Here is a 21,079-nt window from a genome sequence, read left to right as displayed (position 1 = left end):
TATATATATATATATATATGTCATATGTATATATGACTATAATGGAATATTATATATTATGGAATATATATTATATAGTATAATATATTATATATAATATATTAATATAATACCTATAATATTTTATTTAATGTATTAATTTATATGTTATATAATATATTATAATATATATTATATTTAGAATATATATATATTATATAGAGGCAATAGGCAAGATATGGAGCAACCTATGTGTCCTTTGAGAGATATATATATATATATATGAATATAATGGAATATTATATATTATGGAATATATATTATAATATATATTATGGAATATATATATGACTATAATGGAATATTACTAAGCCATGTAAAAGAATAAAATCTTGCCATTTGCAACAATGTGGCTGAATCTGGGGGGTATAATGTTAAGTGTAATAAGTCGATCAAAGAAAGACAAGTAATATATGATTTCACTGATATGTGGAATTTAAGAAACAAAACAAAGAAAAAATGATAAACAAAAGCACATTCTTAGATATAGAGATCAAACTAGTTGTTGCCAGAGGGGAGGTAAGTGGGGATATGTCTGAAATAGGTGAAGGTGTTTAAGAGTACACTTATCATTTGGCAGCTGGGTGGCTCAGTCAGTTAAGTGTCCAACTCTTGATTTTGGCTCAGGTCATGATCTCAGGGTCAAAGATGGAGCCTGCTTAAGATTCTCTCTTTCCCTCTCCCTCTGCCCCTCTCCCCACCTCCACTCACATGTGCATTCTCTCTAAAACAATTTTTTTTTAAATAGTACACTTATCATGATGAGCACCAGGTAATATATAGAATTGTTGAGTCATTATATCATACACCTGAAACTATATAACATTGTAGGTTAATTATACTGGAATTAAAAAAATAAATTTAAAAAATATTTTTAAAAACAGTGATGGGGAAAGAGTATTCTCATACATTTGTTTATAGGAATGTAAACTGGTACAAGCCTTAGGAAAGGTAACTTGGAGATAGATGGAGAGAGATAGAGATAACGGGAGAGATAAATAGAGAGCTTTCACAGTGCCTAGAAAGAAATAAGGGTATATAATGCTGTTTACAATATTTTTGTTTAGTGGTAGCACAAAGTCATTAGTTACATTGGATAATTTATTATGCATTTAAAAAATTTTGTAATTAATTATATTATCTGTATAATCATAAAATTGTTCTAAGAAACATAGGAACAGGAAAGAAAAACTCAACCAATAAATGGCATTTTTAAATGCCAAATTATTAAAAGACATAATAAGTGCCCTAAGAAATCAGATTTTCTAGCCAGGGAAAGTTTCCCAAAAGAGCAATGTTATAATAGATTCTGATAAGCTGAGAGAATGGCTGAAGACATTTTAGGCAGGCAAAATAGAGGTTAGAATCCAAATGGTGAATCAGCCTGGCTAGAGTTTACCTAGGGCAGAAGCCATAAATTGGCAGCCCTCAGCCACACGTTCTTTTGACAAAACAGGGTTTTATTAGTGGCCAACATCTAAAAATGCAAAGATTTTACATAAAAATCTGAATTTCTGGCTTCTTTTGAAAAAATGAAAACTGTGGCAACACTGTAATTGCAATTACCACATAGCAATAATCAGCTTAAGTTTAACCACAAGCTGTACATCGTAGGTGGAAAATTTGCTCCCCAGTTCACCACAGTCCTCACTTAGCCAGATTCACTAATTTGCATTACCTTCCTACTGCTTATGGTCATTTGAGTTTGCAAATCCTCCACAGGAAATCAGTGACAGGAGAGAAGTTTGAAGAGAGAGCTTTGGGTCAGACTAAATGTAGTACAATGGAATTTAGACCTTATTTAATAAGCACCAGACAACTATTGAAGCTTTTTTGAGTGGATGAGTAACAACAATACTAAGAGCTGAATATTGGAAAGCTTAAACAGTGTACAACTTGCAGAATGCATTTGAGGTTGAAAAAAAATTTGTAAGAGCCTCAGCGTGAAGAGAGGAGATCTTTGTAGAGTGGTTTTAAGGGAAAAAAAGAGGAAGGTTATACACAAAAGGGAAGAAATGAATAAATGTGGTAACTGAATCATTATGTGGAGCAAGAGGAAAAGATCAAAAACCAAAGAGTAAGAAGTCTTAGGGAAAAGAAAGGCTAAGGTAATTGAATGAGTCTGGGTGAGGAGGAAAATGATGGTGTTACAGAGGCAGAAGGAATCTAGGAAAATGCAATAAACTCATGTGAATTTTTATTCAAGTTTGTACATCTGTGTTTTTGTATCAAAATGCAGGACCATGTCTTATTCTTCCCTGAATCTTTAGCATCTAGCATGGGGTCTGGAATTAAAATATAATCATATCTACTAAAGGCTATTTGATTCCAATATAATTTAAGGTACTATAGCAAGATACACACGTAAAAATATTGAAGATGATAGGCTAGAGCTCAGCAAAAAGGTTATAGGCAGAAACATAGTTCTGGGAGTCATCCACGTGAATAAGAATAGAAGATATAAAAGAGGGTTAAGGTCACTTAGTGGAATGGGGCGCCTGGGTGGCTCAGTCATTAAGCATCTGCCTTAGACCCAGGGCATGATCCCAGGGTCCTGGGATCAAGCCCCGCATCAGGCTCCCTGCTCTGCTGGGAGCCTGCTTCTTCCTCTCCCACTCCCCCTGCTTGTGTTCCCTCTCTCACTGGCTGTCTCTCTCTCTCTGACAAATAAATAAAATCTTTAAAAAAAAAAAGGTCACTTAGTGGAAATTGAGATGAAGAACAGAGCACAGTGGACTAAAACTCAGAGAACAGCCAGACTGAAGAGATGACTGAAAAAAATCAGGGAGGAAAACAAAAGAGGAAAAGCGAACAAAGTAAGAAGATATCCAGGATGATAGAAAGCCAATGGAGGAAAGACTGCTAAGATGATGGAGTTGGGTGTATCACCATGGATAAATTAGACAAACATAATGTAAAAGCAAGTCATATAAGTCTGATTCAATTTATATAAAGATTAAAGAAAACAGATAAAACCTAGAAATACATATATAAAGATGTGTGTATAAGCATGCCATATATATGGTAGTTATTTTTTTAAAAAGCAAGAAAATGATTACTACAAAATTCAAATCAGTTATTATCTGGGGGATGGGGATGGAGGAGAATGTAGGGAAGAGGAATATAAGGTGGGAAAATGTTCCATTTCTTAATCTGGAGATTACATTGGTATTTGTTATGTTATTATGTAAACTGTCCATATTTCAAAAGAGAGGGAGCTCAGTAACATTTCCAAATCCAGAAATTATCCTACGGATATATTATACAAGCAATCAAATGCAAATACATTTGCTTTATAAGCATGTTCACTACAACACTGTGATTTGGATATAACCAAAACATCCAACAGTGGGAGACCAGTTAAATAAGCTATGATTCATCCTTACAAGGGAAAACTGCTCGGTTATTTTTAAATGAAGCAAATCTGTATATACCAATATGGAAAGGTCTACAATACATATTTTTAAGTGAAGAAAGCAGTCAACATAAGAAATTGTATATAATACAAACTTATTTATATTAAAAGGTTTTGATTATACACAGAAAATTTCTGGAAGGTCATATAATAAACTGTTACAGTTATTACTTTCTGGAAGTAGAAATGAGGAATCCAGAGCAGGGCTGGGAAACGTTTATGCTTTTTGTTTTACACTTTGCAAAATATCACCCAATGAAGTTTGGTTTAACCATGACAAAGTTGAAGAAGGAGTAAGGAAAAGGTGAAAGACTGGAACAAGTCACTATATTTGATTATTTCAAAGTCATTAGAGACCCTGACTAGAATAGTTTCTCTAGAGTGATGAGAACAAAAGATAGAGTGCAGATAAAGGAAATCACAGTAACAAGAGTAGGTTATTCTTTTTAAAAATATGAAGATAAAAGGAGAAAGAAACAGGATGGTTGCTAGCAAGAATAACAAAGATAATTTAGGGGCTCATTTAGGCCAGGTTTTCTATTGTGATTTTCAAGGGCAGGTAGAGCTGAGCTTGTTTATAAGTAATGGGAAAAACTGGAGAGGGAAATACTGAAGATGGTAAAGGAGAGAGCCTTAAAGATTCAAAACAAAGTCAAGATTGGGGAGAAAATAACCTTAAGCGTTCTAAGGGAGCAACTAAAAGAAGGCACTGATGGACAGGATCTCCCTCTTGATGGATGCTGCAGGAGCATGAATTTGGATACCCCTGGGAGGGCAGCTGATGTCTGGGGCAGCAGACTACCAAATAGGATGAGCACAGGAAAACACTCTCTTGACATGGGCAAAAGAGGGTTGCTTTTTTTTTTTTTAATGTAAGGAAAAAGTTTCATGAGGAAGAAAAGTCAAAAGTGAACTCTAAGAGATCAAGGAGAAAACCAGAAAAAAGGAAATCTAGGTTCAGAAACTCAAAAGTATGTCATTGATCTTGGAGATAAAGGGGAAGGGAGAAATAAGTATATCTACAAATGACACCTCATTTAGAGGAGAATCAATGGCGCACCAGGGTAGATTCCAAACTATATAATTTATTATTATTATTATTATTATTATTATTAATTATTTATATTTTGAAGTGAAACGTGCACACAAAAATAACTTTCCACAAAGTTTTCTTCAAGCCTTTGGATATGTTTACACTGTACTGCTTCTACTTCCTCCAAGGCACTTTGATACTGGCCCCTGTGCAGGCCTCTGGAGTCTGGCTCACTGAGAGGCTTTGGCTCCAGATATAAGGAACTCTAAGCTCAGAAGGGAACCAGCTCTGTTTAAATGAAGCACTCCACATTTTCCTTTCCTTGTCTGAAAGGCTAGAAGATAAACCCAAATGTCCCTTTTTTATAGAAACAATCTCTTCCTTGGCCTCTCAAGACAAGCTTCTGCTGAAAACTGTGTCAAGGCTGCCCTTCCTGGCCTTTGTTTCTCAGATTCAGGATTTGTCTTCCAATAATGATTTTTACGTCTTTGACCTATTTTTTCAACAAAATGCACCCCTTTTTCCCCTATTTTCACATACAGGACTTTATTTTCATGATAGACTAAGAATCCTCACAATACCATGCATGGCATGATCCATGAAAAAATCTAATGTGATGTGACAGCACAGCCAGAAAAAGCCAAAAAGAAAATTTCAAAGTGACCTTTCTTAATCACTGACATGACAATTTCTGTAAACCTAAAAAATTGCATGAGATGAAAGAGGCTAATAGGTAGGGTAAAACTGACTAGTTGATTGGAAAAAAAGTGCCCTGATGAGACCATACACTTCCTAATGATACACATAAACAAAACCCACCGTATTTACACACTAAAAAAGGTTGATTACAGGCAATAAAATGCATAATTGGGCCAAAAGGATATGAAATATATTTGGATACCATATTCCTTCTGTCAAGAATAAACAGACTGAGGGAAGGTGGGTCCAACTAGTCAGTACCAGAAGCAGCAGTCTGTGCTACAAAATAGAGTACCATAAAACTCTGAGATAAAAGCCCCAAAATCTTATCTTGATTAGAATGACCTCCTGGCCTTTTGATTGTTTTTATGATAAAGATAGTTCTTGAGTTTCATAGATCTTATGAAGAGTCACATGATTGGGAATGTGCCAACTTCCAGGCAGCATATCCTTTAAGTATTATTAGGTCAGAATAGATAAGTGGAAAGAAATGAGTCACATATCAGGACAGTCAATACCCATCATTTATAGATTCCCTATTTTTTTAAGGATTTTATTTATTTATTTATTTGACAGAGAGACAGCCAGCAAGAGAGGGAACACAAGCAGGGGGAGTGAGAGAGGAAGAAGCAGGCTCCCAGCGGAGGAGCCTGATGTGGGGCTCGATCCCAGAACGCCGGGATCATGCCCTGAGCTGGAGGCAGACGCCTAACAACTGAGTCACCCAGGCGCCTCTAGATACCCTATTTTCAAATTTGAGCCCTCACTTAAATTTATTTGTAACCCAAAATCAATATTCACAGAGCTTTTTCAGTCATTTGCAGACATATGCATGCATAGAGCAGTGAAAAATTTGAGTGTCCCACACACATGTTCCCTTCTGAGGTCAAACAAGGTGACACCCAGCCTTCTTGTTTCAGCTTTCATTCTGTAAACAATGTCCATTTTATATATAATGCCACATTTTTTTGCATTTTTTATGGTTTTTTTTTGGTAATTTCACAGTTTTATATGGCCCCTAAATACAGTACTGGTACTGTCTAGTGTGACTAAGCTTAAGAATGCTGTGATATGCTTTATGTAGAAAAAACACGTGTTAGATAAGCTTCAGTCAGGTATGAATTATAGTGCTATTGACCTTTGGTCCAATATTAATGAATCAATAACATTTATTAAATTAGGTGTTTTTAAATTGAAACATGCATAAAACAAGATTATTTGTTGATCTATTGACAAAAATCTGGCCAGAGGCTCACAGGAATTTAGCTCTGTATTTCCTCTAGAGGCAGTAATTGAATATTCACTAATTCAGTATGCAGTAACTTCATAGAATTTAACTCCCATAAATAATGAGAAATAACTGTATTTTCCAAAATTCTGATCCTGTCCAAGAAACACCATAGAGAATAAGGTGGCTATAAGAGTCAGGAATCCAACATCACTCATTTTCTTATTGGTCTGATAAATGGGAATACCAGTTATAAAGACACATTGCAAAATAATAATGATAAGGGATATCTGTAAGAGATGATTGATGAATGAAAAAAATGTTTAGGTCAGTGCTTAACACATAACATTTGAATATGAATATAAAAACTTATTTCCAATTTCACTACCAAGATTCATTGGAAATCAGTAGACTGAAAAATTGTTGGAGCCCATGTAGAGCTGCCAATAGTTTATATTACCACCAGCAAGAATAGAAAGATCTTGTGACATATAGATCATAGGATGGTCCTCAGAAAACTATTGCCTTAGTATTGTGGCTTACTTAGCTCTATACCCAACTAGCAAAGCTGAAAAGCAAAATGATCAAACTGATTCCATGTAACATAACCATATGGTGGAAAAAATATCCCAAGGCTCTTTAAATAAATACAATACTTACTACTTAGCAATATAAAATTCACAAAATCTGGCAAGCATTGTGTTACAATCAAAAATTGCTAAGCTTACAAAAAAAAGAGAGAAATATAACCCATGACAAAGAGAAAAAAATCAAAGGACACTAAAAATTTACAGAAATTAATGGAAATAGCAGACAAAGACTTTTTAAATGGTACTGTACATATACTCCACATTTTCAAGAAGGTAAAAGAAACCATGTACATACAAAGGAGAGAATGGAAAAATATTTTTAAAAACCCAGATGATATTCTTTAGTAATAAAAGAGGCAACACACTGGATTATACAGATAAATTTACACTGCAGAAAAAAAATAAGTGAACTTGAAGACATAGTAATAGAAACTATACAAAATAAAGAATAAAGAACAAAAAGAATGAAAAGATAAACATATCTTCAGTGACTTATATAATAATATCAAGTAGTCCAATATATGCATAATTGGAGTCCCCCCAAAATTGGGGGGATAAAAAATATTTTAAAAAGTAATGGTCAAAGTATTTCCAAATTTTATTAAAATCATAAATGCAAAGATCAAGAAGCTCAAAAAATCCCAAGCAGAAGAAACATAAAGGCATGTCATAATCAAATTGCTAAAAACCAAAGATAATGAAAAAAAATCTCATAAAAAGAGAAAAAAGATACATACATATGTATGTGTACGTAAATATCAAAAATAAGAATAACATCACACTTCTATTCCAAAGCCCTGGAATCCAGAAAATAATGAAGAGACATTTCCAAAGCACTGGAAGAAAACAAACAAGGAAAAAAATGTCAACCTAGAATTCTATACCAAGATAAAACACTTTTTTAAAAAAAAGACCAAATGATGACTTTTTTAGGCAAAAGTTAGAAAATCCATCACCACTAAATTGCAGTACAAGACATATTATAGGAAGTTCTTCAGCCAGAAGAAAATTATATCAGATAGAAATCTATATCCACCTAAAGAATGAAGAGTCCAAAATGCTAATATGGGTAAATAAAAATATATTATTATTTTAAATCTCCTTATTAGATAATTGACTGTATAAAGTAAAAAAAAAAACAATGTATTGTGGGGGTGATAACATAAATAAAAATAAAATGTATGAAATAATAGCATAAAGGATGCAAGGGAAATAAAAGTATACCCTTATAGATTTTTATACCTTACATAAAATTATATGTTATTTGAGATAGACTGTGATAGCATAAAATGCTATTTTAAACACCAACGACATTACTAGAAACATAGAAAAGAGGTATAGCTAATAAAAAAGAATAAATAAAGTGGAATTGTTAAAAAAAAAACGCATTATCCAAATAAGTCAGAAGGAAGAAAAATGGAATAAAGAGAAATAGAAAGGAAATAAAAAAAGATGATAGGTTTAAGTGAAACTGCACTGATAATTATTACATATAAATTGTCTAAATACTCCAAATGAAAGATAGATATACAGATTGATTAGACAAGACCTAATTATATGGAGGAACTTAATACAAATATAGAGACAGATGTGTTAAAAGCAAGCAGACAATGATGTACCATGCAAATGCAAATCAAAAGAAAGCTGGATTAGATTTTAGAAAAAGAAATATCACTAGGGATATCACCAGGATATAAAAGAGGGACATTTTATAATGACAAAGGTGTCAATTCATTAAAAAGATATAACAGTCCTAAGAGTGTATGTACCTAATTATAGATTTAAAATAAATAAAGCAAAAACCAATATATTGAAAAGAAAAATAATTTCAGCTGGAGATTTCAACACTCTAATCGCCATTATTAGCACAAAAAGTAGACAGATAATCAGTAAGGACATAGGTGGCTTGAACAATACTATTAACCAAGTTGACCTAATGAAAATTTATAAAATATTCTACCAAACAATAGCAAAATACACATTCCTTTCAAATACACATGGAATATTCACAAAAATAAACTATATTCTGAGTCATAAAACAAGTCTCAATAAATTTAAGAGGATTAAAATCATGCAACATGTTTTCTCTGATGATAATGGAATTAAATAAGAAACCAATAGCAAAGATTTTCTAAAAATCTTCAAAAATTAAACATTTGTAATTAATCTATGGGGCAAAGAGGAAATCACAAGGAAAAATCTAACATATTTTGAACTGAATGAAATTGAAAATATGATCGATCAAAATTTATCAGATGCTATTAAAGCAGTGCTTAGAACAAAAATTTATACCATCAAATACTTACATTAGAAAGGAAAATCTCAAATCTAAGTTATCTAAGCTTTCTAAGGAACTAGAAAAGGAAGAGTAGATAACCCAAAACATGCAGAGGGAAGAAATAATGAAAAGAAGGGGGAAATGAATGAAAAAAAGCAGAAAAAAGAGAAAAATCAATTATACAGCAAGCCAATTATTTGAAAGGATCAATAAAAGTGATAAAATTCTACACAGACTCAGCAAGAAAAAGGAGAGGCAAGATACAAATTACCAATATCAGAAATAAAGAATGGTACATCACAATGAATCCTACAGAAATTTAAAGAGATAATAAGGAACCCACTCCAAGTAATAGCATAAGCACATGTCATTCTTCCTCTCCATTTGAATATACTATATTATACCATTTTAATACTATATTATTATACTCTCTAGCTCCATCCATATAACTGCAAATGGCAAATTTCATTTTTCTACAGCTGAGTAATATTCTAGTGTGTGTGTGTGTGTGTGTGTGTGTGTGTGTGTGTGTGTGTATACCACTTCTTCTTTATCAATTCATTTGGGCCCTCTTCCATAATTAGGCTATTGTAGATAATTCAGCCAAAACATTCGGGTACATGTGTCCCTTTGAATCAGTATTTTTGTATCCTTTGGGCAGATACCTAGTAGTGAAATTGCTGAATCATAGGGTAGTTCTATTTTTAACTTTTTGAGGAATCTTCATACTGTTATCCAGAGTGGCTGCACCAGTTTGCATTCCCAACAGTGTGACTCGGTTCCTTTTTCTACATATCCTCACCAACATTTGCTGTCTCTTGAGTTTTTGGTTTTAGCCATTCTGATTGGTATGAGGCTAAATCTTATTGTAGTTTTGATCTGCATTTCCTTGCTGATGAGCAATGTTGAACATCTATTCATGTGTCTGTTGGCCATCTGGATGTCTTCTTTGGAGAAATGTCTGTTCATATCTTCTGCCCATTTCTTAGATTATTTGTTTTTGAATACTGAGTTGTATCAGTACGTTATATATTTTGGATACTAACCTTTTATAAGATATGTCATTACAGATGTGTCTTCTCCCATTCTGTAGACTGCCTTTTAGTTTAGTTGTTTCCTTGTTGTACAGAAGCTTTTTTATTTTGATGCAGTCCCAATAATTTATTTTTGCTTTCATTTCCCTTGTCTCAGGAGACATATCTAGAAATATTGACCTGTAGTTTTCTTTTTGTAGTGTCTTTATATGGCCTTGGAATCAGGATAATATTGGCCTCATGAAGTGAGATCAGGAGTGTTCCCTTTTCTTCAGTATTTTGGAAGAGTTTGGGAAGGATTGGTGTTAATTCTTCTTTAAATTTTTGATAAGATTCACTGGGGAAACCATCTATCTGGTCCTGGGCTTTTCATTGTTGGGACAGGGTTTTTTGTTTGTTTGTTTGTTTGTTTCTTTGTTTTGAATTTGTGTTTATTTTTTTATTATTATTATGTTCAATTGGCCCACATATAGTACATCATTAGTTTTTGATGTAGTGGTCAATGATTATTAGGGAGGTTTTTGATTACTGATTCAATCTCCTCACTTGTTACTTGTTTACATTTTCTGTTTCTTCCTGATTCAGTCTTGGTAAGTTGTATGTTTCTAGAAATTTATCCATTTCTTCTAGGTTATCCAATTTGCGTATAACTGCTCAGGTTAGTCTTTTATGATCCTTTGTGTTTCTGTAGTATTGATGAGGGAATAGAAGGCTGGCTGAAGACAAAGCAGAAGCTAACACCCTGCAAACCCCCCCCCCCATGTATGCAACATTCCTTGGCACTCCTGGCTGCCCTAAAACTAAGGAAAGGACCTGCAGCTCATTGATAGGGACACAGTGATAGTGTAAACAGCCTTGGCTTGACAATAGTGGGGCCTCCAATATCCTGTGAGTCTTCTTTGACATAGGAAAGTAACTGCAGCTCATTGATAAGGACACAGTGATAGTGTGGACAGCCTTGGCTTGACGGTGGTGGGGCCTCCAGTGTCCTGCGAGTCTTCTTTGACATATGAAAGTGCTTTCTCAGCCTCCCTTCTTCCTCACCTCCCCCAACCCCATGGTATATAGTCAGCCACCTCTTACAACCCGGGGCAGCAGCTCTTTCTGCCCACGGGTCCTGCCCCCGTGTTTTAATAAACCACTGATTTTGCACCAAAGATGCCTCAAGAATTCTTTCTTGGTCTTTGGCTCCAGACTCCACCCCACTGAACCTCACCTATATTCTACAACTTCATCAGTATCACTTGCAATATTTCTTCTTTCATTTCTCATTTTATTTATTTATGTCTTCTTAATGTAGCTAAAAATTTGTCAATTTTGTTTATATTTTCAAAAAAGCAACTCCAAGCTTGTTGATCTTTTCTATTGTTTTCCAGGTCTCATTTTCATTTGTTTCTGCTCTGATCTTGTTATTTCCTTCCTTTTGTTACTTTGATCTTAGTTTTGTTTTGTTTTTGCTCCTTGAAATGTAAAATTGGGTTGTTATTTGAGATCTCTTTCCTATGCAGTAAAGGCTATCGCATACTCCCCTTTTAGAACTTCTTTTGCAGCAAACCATAGGTTTTGACATATTGTGCGTTTTGGGGATTTTTTTTTTCTTTTATTTAAATTCAATTAGCCAACATATAGTACATCATTAGTTTTTTGATGTAGTGTTCAATCAATCATTTGTTGCATAACACCCAGTTCTCATATCACATGCCCTCCTTAATGCCCATCGCCGTTACCCCAACCCCGCAACACCCTCCCTTCCTCAACCCTCAGTTTGTATCTGTAGTCAAGAGTCTGTCATGGTTTGTCTCCCTCTCTGATTTCTTCCCATTCAGTTTTCCCTCCCTCCCCCTATGGTCCTCTGTGCTATTTCTTATATTCCACATATGAGTGAAACCATATAATATTTGTCTTCCTCTGATCGACTTATTTCACTTAACATAATACCCTCCAGTTTAATCCATGATAATGCAAATGGCATGTATTCATCCTTTCTGATGGCTGAGTAATATTCCATTTTATATATGAACCACATCTTCTTTATTCATTCATCTGTTGAAGGATATCTTGGTTCCTTCCAAAGTTTGGCTATTGTGCACATTGCTGCTATGAACATTAGGATGCATGTGCCCCTTCTTTTCACTACATCTGTATCTTTGGGGTAAATACCCAGTAGCGCAGTTGCTGGGTTGTAGAGTAGCTCTATGTTTAACGTCTTGAGGAAACTCCATACTGTTTTCCAGAGTGTCTGCACCAGCTTGAATTCCCACCAAAAGTGTAAGAGGGTTCCCCTTTCTCCACATTCTTACCAACACTTGTTATTCCCTGCCTTGTTAATTTTAGCCATTCTAACTGGTGTAAGGTGGTATCTCATTGTGATTTTGATTTGTGTTTCCCTGAGGGCTAGTGATGTAGAACATTCTTTCACGTGTCTGTTAGCCATTTGTATGTCCTCTTTGAAGAAGTGTCTGTTCATGTCGTCTGCCCATTTCTTGAGTGGATTATTTGTTTTTTGGGTGTTGAGTTTGATAAGTTCTTATGGGTTTTGGTGCTATTGTAAATGGGATTGATTCCTTAATTCCTTTTTTTTTTCAGTCACATTGTTAGTGTACATAAATGCAACTGATTTCTGTGCATTGTATCCTGCCACATTGCTGAATTGATGTATGAGTTCTAGCAATTTGGGGGTGGAGTGCTTTGGATTTTCCATATACAATATCATGTCATCTGCGAAGAGAGAGAGTTACACTTCTTCTTTGCCAATTTGAATGCCTTTTATTTATTTTTGTTGTCTGATTGCTGAGGCTAGGACTTCTAGTACTATGTTGAACAATAGTGGTGAGAGTGGCCATCCTGTTGTGTTCCTGACCTTAAGGGAAAAGATCTGTTTTTCCCATTGAGAATGATATTGACTGTGGGCTTTTCATAGATATTGAGGTATGTATGTTCCCTCTATCCCTACACTTTGAAGAGTTTTAATCAAGAAAGGATGCTGTATTTTGTCAAATGCTTTTTCTGCATCAATTGAGAGGATCAGATGCTTCTTGTCTTTTCTTTTATTAATGTGTTCTATCATGTTGATTAATTTGTGAATGTTGAACCACCCTTACATCCCAGGAATAAATACCACCTGGTCATGGTAAATAATCATTTTGATGTACTGTTGGAACCTATTGACTAACATTTTGGTGAGTATTTTGGCATCCATGTTCATCAGGGATATTGGTCTGTAATTCTCCTTTTTGACGGGGTCTTTGTTTTTGAGATCAAGGTAATGCTGGCCTCATAGAATGAGTTTGGAAGTTTTCCTTCCATGTCTATTTTTTGAAACAGCTTCTGTAGAATAGGTATTAATTCTTCTTTGAATGTTTGGTAGAATTCCCCTGGGAAACCATCTGGCCCTGAACTCTTGATTGTTGGGAGATTTTTGATTACTGCTTCAATTTCCTTGCTGGTTATTGGTCTTTTCAGATTTTTCTACCTCTTCCTGTTTCAGTCTTGGTAGTTTATAAGTTTCCAGGAATGCATCCATTTCTTCCAGAATGCCAAATTGTTGGCATATAGTTGCTCATAATATGTTCTTACAATTGTCTATATTTCCTTGGTATTGGTCATGATCTCATCCCTTTCACTTATGACTTTGTTAATTTGGGTCCTTCCTCTTTTCTTTTGGATAAGTCTGGCTAGAGGTTTATTGATCTTATAAATTCTTTCAAAGAACCAGCTTCTAGTTTCATTGATCTGTTCTACTGTTCTTCTGGTTTCCATTTCATTGATTTCTGCTCTAATCTTTATTATTTCTCTTCTTCTACTTGGTTTAGGCTTTATTTGCTGTTTTCTCCAGGTCCTTAGGTGTAAGGTTAGCTTGTGAATTTGGGATTTTTCTAATTTTTTGACAGAGGCTTGTATTGCTATGTACTTCCCTCTTAGGACTGCCTTTGCTGTATCCCAGAGGTTTTGAACTGATATTTTCACTCTCATTAGTTTCCATGAATTTTTTAAGTTCTTCTCTAATTTCCGGGTTGACCCAGTCATTCTTTAGCAAGATGTTCTTTAACCTCCAATTGTTTCAGTTACTTCCAAATGTCTTCTTGTGATTGAGTTCCAGTTTCAAAACATTGTGGTCTGAAAATATGCAGGGAATAATCTCAATCTTTTGGTATTGGTTGAGACCTGCTTTGTGGCCCAGTATGTGATCTATTCTGGAGAAAGTTCTATGTGAACTCGAGAAGAATGAGTATTGTGTTGTTTTAGGATTGAATGTTCTGTATATATCTGTGAAGTTCATTTGGTCCAGTGTGTCATTCAAAGCCCTTATTTCTTTGTTCATCTTCTGCTTAGATTATCTTTCCATTGCTGTGAGTGGGGTATTGAAGTCCCCTACTATTAATATATTATTATTAATGTGTTTCTTTACTTTTGTTATTAATTGGTTTTATTGTCTGCTCCCATGTTGGAGGCATAAATATTTACAATTGTTAGATCTTCTTGTTGGATATACCTTTTAAGTATGGTATAGAGTCCCTCTACATCTCTTACTATAGTCTTTGGTTTAAAATCTAATTTGTCTGATAGGATTGCTACCCCAGCTTTCTTTTGAGGACCATTAGCATGGTAAATTATTCTCCACCCTGTCACTTTCAATCTGGAGGTGTCTTTAGGTCTAAAATGAGTCTCTTATAGACAGCATATGGATGGTCTTTGCTTTTTTATCCAATGTGATACCCTGTGTCTTTTGGTTGGAGCATTTAGCCCATTTACATTCAGAGTAAGCATTGAAAAATGTTAATTTAGTTCCATAGTATTGCCTGTAAAATCCCTGTTTTTGTAGACTGTCTCTCTTTCTTTCTGGTGTATGTTACTCTTGGGGTATCTCTTCACTTACTGTATTAATCCCTTAATAGTTCTTGCAGGGCTGGCTTGGTGGTCATATATTCTTTCAGTTTCTGTCTGTCCTGAAAGCTCTTTATCTGTCCATCCATTCTGAATGATAGCCTTGCTGGATAAAGTATTCTTGGCTGCATGTTCTTCTCATTTAGTACCCTGAATATATCTTGCCAGCCCTTTCTAGCCTGCCATGTTTCTGTGGATTGGTTTGATGTTATTCTGATATTCCTCCCTCTGTATGTAAGGAACCTCCTCTCCCTAGCTGTTCTTAAGATAGCTTCTTTTTCTCTAAGATTTGCAAACTTCATTATTATATGTCGGGGTGTTGATCTATTTTAATTGATTTTGGGAAGGGTTCTCTCTGCCTCTTGGACATGAATGTTTGTTTCCTTCCCCAGATTAGGGAAGTTCTCACCTATGATTTGCTTAAATATACCTTCTAGTTATCTCTCTCCAACCCCTTAGACACCCCAATAATTCTGATATTGCTTTGTTTCAAGGCATCATTAAATTCTCAAAGCCTTTCTTCATGGGCTATTAGTTGTCTTTCTCTCTTTTCCCCAACTTTCTTCCTTTCCATCAGCCTATCCTCTAGATCACTTATTCTCTCTTCTGCCTCATATACCCTTGCTGTTAGAGCATCCATTTTAGATTGTATCTTATTCATAGCATTTTTAAGTTCAGCCTGATTGGATCTAATTTCCACCCTAAGGGATTGTGTATTGTCATTTATGCTTTTTTCAAGCCTAACTATTAATTTTTTAATTGCTATCCTGAATTCCATCTCTGACATCTTACTTATATCCATATTAATTAGCTCTGTGGCAGATAACATTGCCTCTGGTTCTTTCTTTTGTTGTGAACTCCTCCTTCTAGCTATTTTGCCCAGAGAAGGATGAGTGAGCAAATGAGCAGAGTCCAACGTATCAACCATGACCCAAGCAAAGTACACCCTAGACAAATCCAAAGCTGTCAGAAACCATAACAGAAAAAGCAAACCAAACCAAAACAAAACAAAAGGCAGGGGTGGGGGATGAGAGTATAATATTACTCGGTGGACAAAGCAGGGAGATCCACTTGTTCCTGGCTGAATTTTGGTCTCTGTGTTAGAGGACCTACATCCCAAAATTGCAAAGAAAGCAAAACTTACATATATATAAAAATAAAATTGAATAGAGTGAAAAAATGACTAAAGTGAAACGTATTTCTATAAAATGTAGATGTAAATCATAAAAGTTAAAAAGTAACTTAAAAACATAGGTTGGTAAAATGAAAATCTAATTGAAATGGGAAAAATGTAAAAAAAAAAAGAAATGGAAAATTTTAGACTGAAAGATAAACGAGTCATGAAGAAATACCTGGCGTTCAATATAATATTTTTCTCTGGTCCTGGAGTTTTACAGTTTTGTGGGGATCCATACAGTTGTACTTCACCTGTTCTTCCAATCTGTCTTCTGGGGGAGGGGCCTGCTGTGCTGCTTCTCAGGTGTCTTTGCTTGGGTGGAGTTGCCCCACCCCTTGTCAGGGGGGATGGGCTCAATGTAAGCTGGTCGTCTGTGTGGCTTTTTGTTCCCTGAAGGCTTTCCATGCCTCTTCAGAGGGTCAGAGCAAAAATGGCCTTGCCTGGATCTCTGGCCCAGAGCTCTCAGGTCACCCTTGTGGTCACCCTTCTTCAATAAACCCTCTGGGACAGTTTTCACTTTTGTATGTGCCAAACTCCACAGACTCTTGTTGTGCACGCCCTCTGAAATCCTCCCAGGGGGAGTCTCAGGAACCCCTGAGCGTTACTACCCTTCTGTCCTTGGGACTGTGAGCAGTTCTGGGCTCCCACACTTACCCTGCTCTGCTGCTCCTAGGCCATGGCTAGGTGCCAGCTTACTGTTCTTTCTAGGGCCACCACCACCCTGAGAGCTGTTTCCCAGTGGTGGGTGCAGCTGTTTCACCCATCCCAGGGGATGGTAAATGGCCCACATGGTCCAGTCCTTGTTAGGGTGCTCAGGCAAAGAGTGGTCTCCTGACTGACTCAGTTCATGATTAATAGTGACCAGAGCTGAAAGTCCCTCCTGGGTTCACTGGCCATAACCAGTTTCCCTGCTCCACGGCTTGGGCACTCTATTGGTTCAGGCACCTGCATTTATTCTGTGTCTCCTGGGACCCTGAGACCACAATGGCCCACCTATAATTCTGCCCTTTTCATCCCCTGAGCCCCTTTCAGAAAGGGACGTCTCTCATTGGAGAAGATTTCTAAGGGTTCCAATTATACACTCTGGTGTTATATTACTTTCCAGTAGCCAGCTTATGGAGGCTCCCTCCCTGCTCCACTTATCTTCCAATGTTTCCCAACAGATTCATGACTCTGAACCTCCTACCTTGCAAAAAGCAGTCTATTCTGCTTGTAGAGTTCCAGATATACTTTCTTACATCTCAGGCTGATTTCATGGGTGTTCAGATGGTTTGATAGATATCCAGCTAAATTCGAGGGACCAGATGAACAAGGTCCCCTACTCTTCCCCCATCTTGCCTCCCTCAGTTTTGATGTATTGTATTTCCATTTTCATTCATTTCAAGATATTTTTTGAGTTCCTATTTGATTTCTTCTTTGACTTATTGGCTGCTCAGACGTATGTTGTTTAACGTCTACATATTTGTAAATTTTCCAGCTTTACTCCTGTCATATATTTCTAGTTTCATACCATTGTGGTTGGAAAAGACATTTGGTATAATTTCAGTCTTTTTAAATTTTACAAGATATGTAACAAGGCAAAGGTGCCCACTCTCAACATTTTTACTTACCATAGTACTGGGATTCCCAGTGAGAGCAATTAGGCAAGAAACAGAAATAAAAGGCATCCAAATCATTAAAGAATTAAAATTGTCTTTGTTTGCCGATATATGATCTTGTAATGATATCTAAAGACTCCAAAAAACCCTGTTAAAATTAGTCAATGAATTCAGTAAAATTGCAGGATACAAAATCAACATATAGAAATCAGATGAGTTTCTATACACTAACAATGAAATACCAAAAAAAGAAGGAAACAATCGATTCATAATAATGTCCAAAAAATGAAATATTTAGGAATAAATTTAAATAAGAAGGGAAAAATCTACACTGACAATTATAAGTCTTAATTAAAGAAATTGAAGAAAACAGAAATAAATGGAAAGATATACCATATTAGAAGAATTAATAGTGTTAAAATGTTCATTCTACCCAAAATGATCTGCAAATCTAATGCAATTCTTATCAAAATTCCAGTGGCATTTTCATAGAAACCAAAAAAAAAAAAAAAAGATCCTAAAATTTGTATGGGATGAAAAAGACCCCAAATAATCAAAGCAATCATGAGAAAAAAAGAACAAAGTTAGAGGTATCACACTTGATTTCAAGCTATAACATGAAGCTATAGTAAGCAAAATAATATAGTACTAGCTTATAGACACATGAACTAATGAAACAGAATCGAGAGTCCAGGAATAAACCCTCATATACACAATCAACTAATATTTGAGAAAGGAGCCAAGAGTACTCAATGGGGAAAAAAGGTCTCTTCAGTAATAGTATTGGGATAACTAGAAAAGCACAGGTAGAAGAATGAAATTAGACCCTTATTTTACACTACTCACAAAACTTAATTCTAAATGGATTAAAGACTTAAACATAAGACTTGACACCATAAAACTACTAGAAGAAAACATGGGAGGAAAGTTCCTTGACATCAGTCTTGGTAATACTTTTTGGATATGACACGAAAAGAACAAATAAGAAAAGCAAAAATCAACAAGTGGCACTACCTTAAACTAAAAAGCTTCTGCACAGCAAGAGAAACTAACAAAATGAAAAGGCAACATATCTAATAAGAGAAAATATTTCCAAATTGTATACCTGATAAGTGTGTAATATTCAAAATATATATTTAAAAAAATTTATACACTCAGTAGCAAGAAAAAGATTTGACAAAAAATAGGGGAACTAAATAGACATTTTTCCAAAGACACACAAATGGTCACAAGTGCATAAAAAGATGTTTAACATCACCAATCATCAGGAAATTCCAATCAAAACCACAATGAGATATCATCTCACATCTATTAGAATGACTTTTATGATAAAGACAAGACATAAGTGTTAAAGAGGATATAGAGAAAAGGAAACCCCTGTTTTCTGCTGTTGGGAATGTAAATTGGTACACCACTATAGAAAATGGCATAAGGTTCCTCAAAATATTAAAAATAGAACTACCATATGATTCAGCAATCCCATTTCTGGGTACATACCATAGGAAATATAATTAGATGTTGAGAGATATCTGCACTCACATACTAATTGCAGCATTATTCACAATAACCAAGATATGGGAAAAATCTAAGTGTCCATCAGTAGATGAATGGAGCAAAAAGATTTGATGTATATTTTTATATATACCATACATACACATTCATTCATATATGTATATATGAATATATGAAAGAAGGAAATCCTGCCATTTGCAACAACATGGGTGGAGCTTGAGGCCATTATGCTAATAGAATAAGTCAGACTGAGAAAGATAAATACTGAAAAAAATCACTATATGTGGAATCTTAAAAAGTCAAACTCATAAAAACAGAGTAGAATGATGGTTACCAGTGACTAAGTGATGGGGGAAATGGAGAGATATTGGCCAAAGTGTAAAAACTTTCAGTTTTAAAATGAATAAATCTGAGTGATCTAGTGGTGATTATATATGGAAATACTATATTATATACTTGAAAGTTGCTAAGAAAGTAGATATTAAATGTTCTCAACACAAAAAGGAAATGGTAATTATGTGAGATGATGGAAGTGTAAGCTAAAGCCACACTGGCTATCATTCACAATATGTGTGTATCAAATCAATGTTGTACACCATAAACATATACAATGTTATATGTCAATTATATCTCAATAAATTTGTTTAAAAATATATAGTATAGAGGGGGAAGGAGAAAAGGAAATAGTATCAGCAGGCTTTCTTTTTTATTTTAATTTTTATAACTGTAGTATAGTGGACATACAATGTTATATTAGTTTCTGATGTACAACATAGTGATTCATCAATTTTATACATTACATAGTGCTCATCAAAGTGGTAAAATATTCACTTTAAATAGACTGTGCAAAGTTAAGTTTGTAGTTCATAATCCCTAGGTTAACCAATAAAATAATTATACTAAGATATTGTTAAAATCACAACATAAAAATTAAAATGGAACACTGAAAGTACAAATAATCAAAATGGCTGAAAATGATAAACAGTATGGACTTAAAGGCAAACATATCAAAAATTACATCAAATGTAAATGATCTAAATACAGCAATTAAAAGGCAGAAATCATTTGTAAACATGAAAATGGTTTACTACAATACTTTACTACATACTGTCTACAAGAAAGTCATTTTAAATATAACGATATAGGTATGTTAAAGGCAAAAGATATACTGTACAAACACGAATCAAAGAGAATTGATGTGCTTATATTAATATCAAAGTAAACTTTAGAGCAAACAAAATTAAAAGATAAAAACATATCACATATTGATGAATAGGTCAATTCCCCAAGAAGTCATAACAGTCCTAAATACATATGCACCTAATTATAGACATTGAAAAACATGAAGCAAAAATGAACAGAACCAAAAAGAGAAACAGACAAATCCATAATTATAGCTAAAGACTTCAACACTCCTCTTAGTGATAGAACTAGTAGACATAAAGTCAGGAAGAATAAAAAAGAACTGAGTGACGCAACCAAACAACTGAATCTAATTGACAGTTATATAACACTCCATCAACAATAGCAGAATTCACATTCATGTAATGGGCACATGGAACATTCACCAACATAGACCATATTCTAGATCA

Source organism: Ursus maritimus (genome assembly GCF_017311325.1).
Source record: "Ursus maritimus isolate PB19 chromosome X unlocalized genomic scaffold, ASM1731132v1 scaffold_X1, whole genome shotgun sequence".
Lineage (NCBI taxonomy): Eukaryota > Metazoa > Chordata > Mammalia > Carnivora > Ursidae > Ursus > Ursus maritimus.
The sequence above is the reverse complement of the archived record's forward strand: the minus strand, read 5'-3'. Positions refer to the sequence as shown.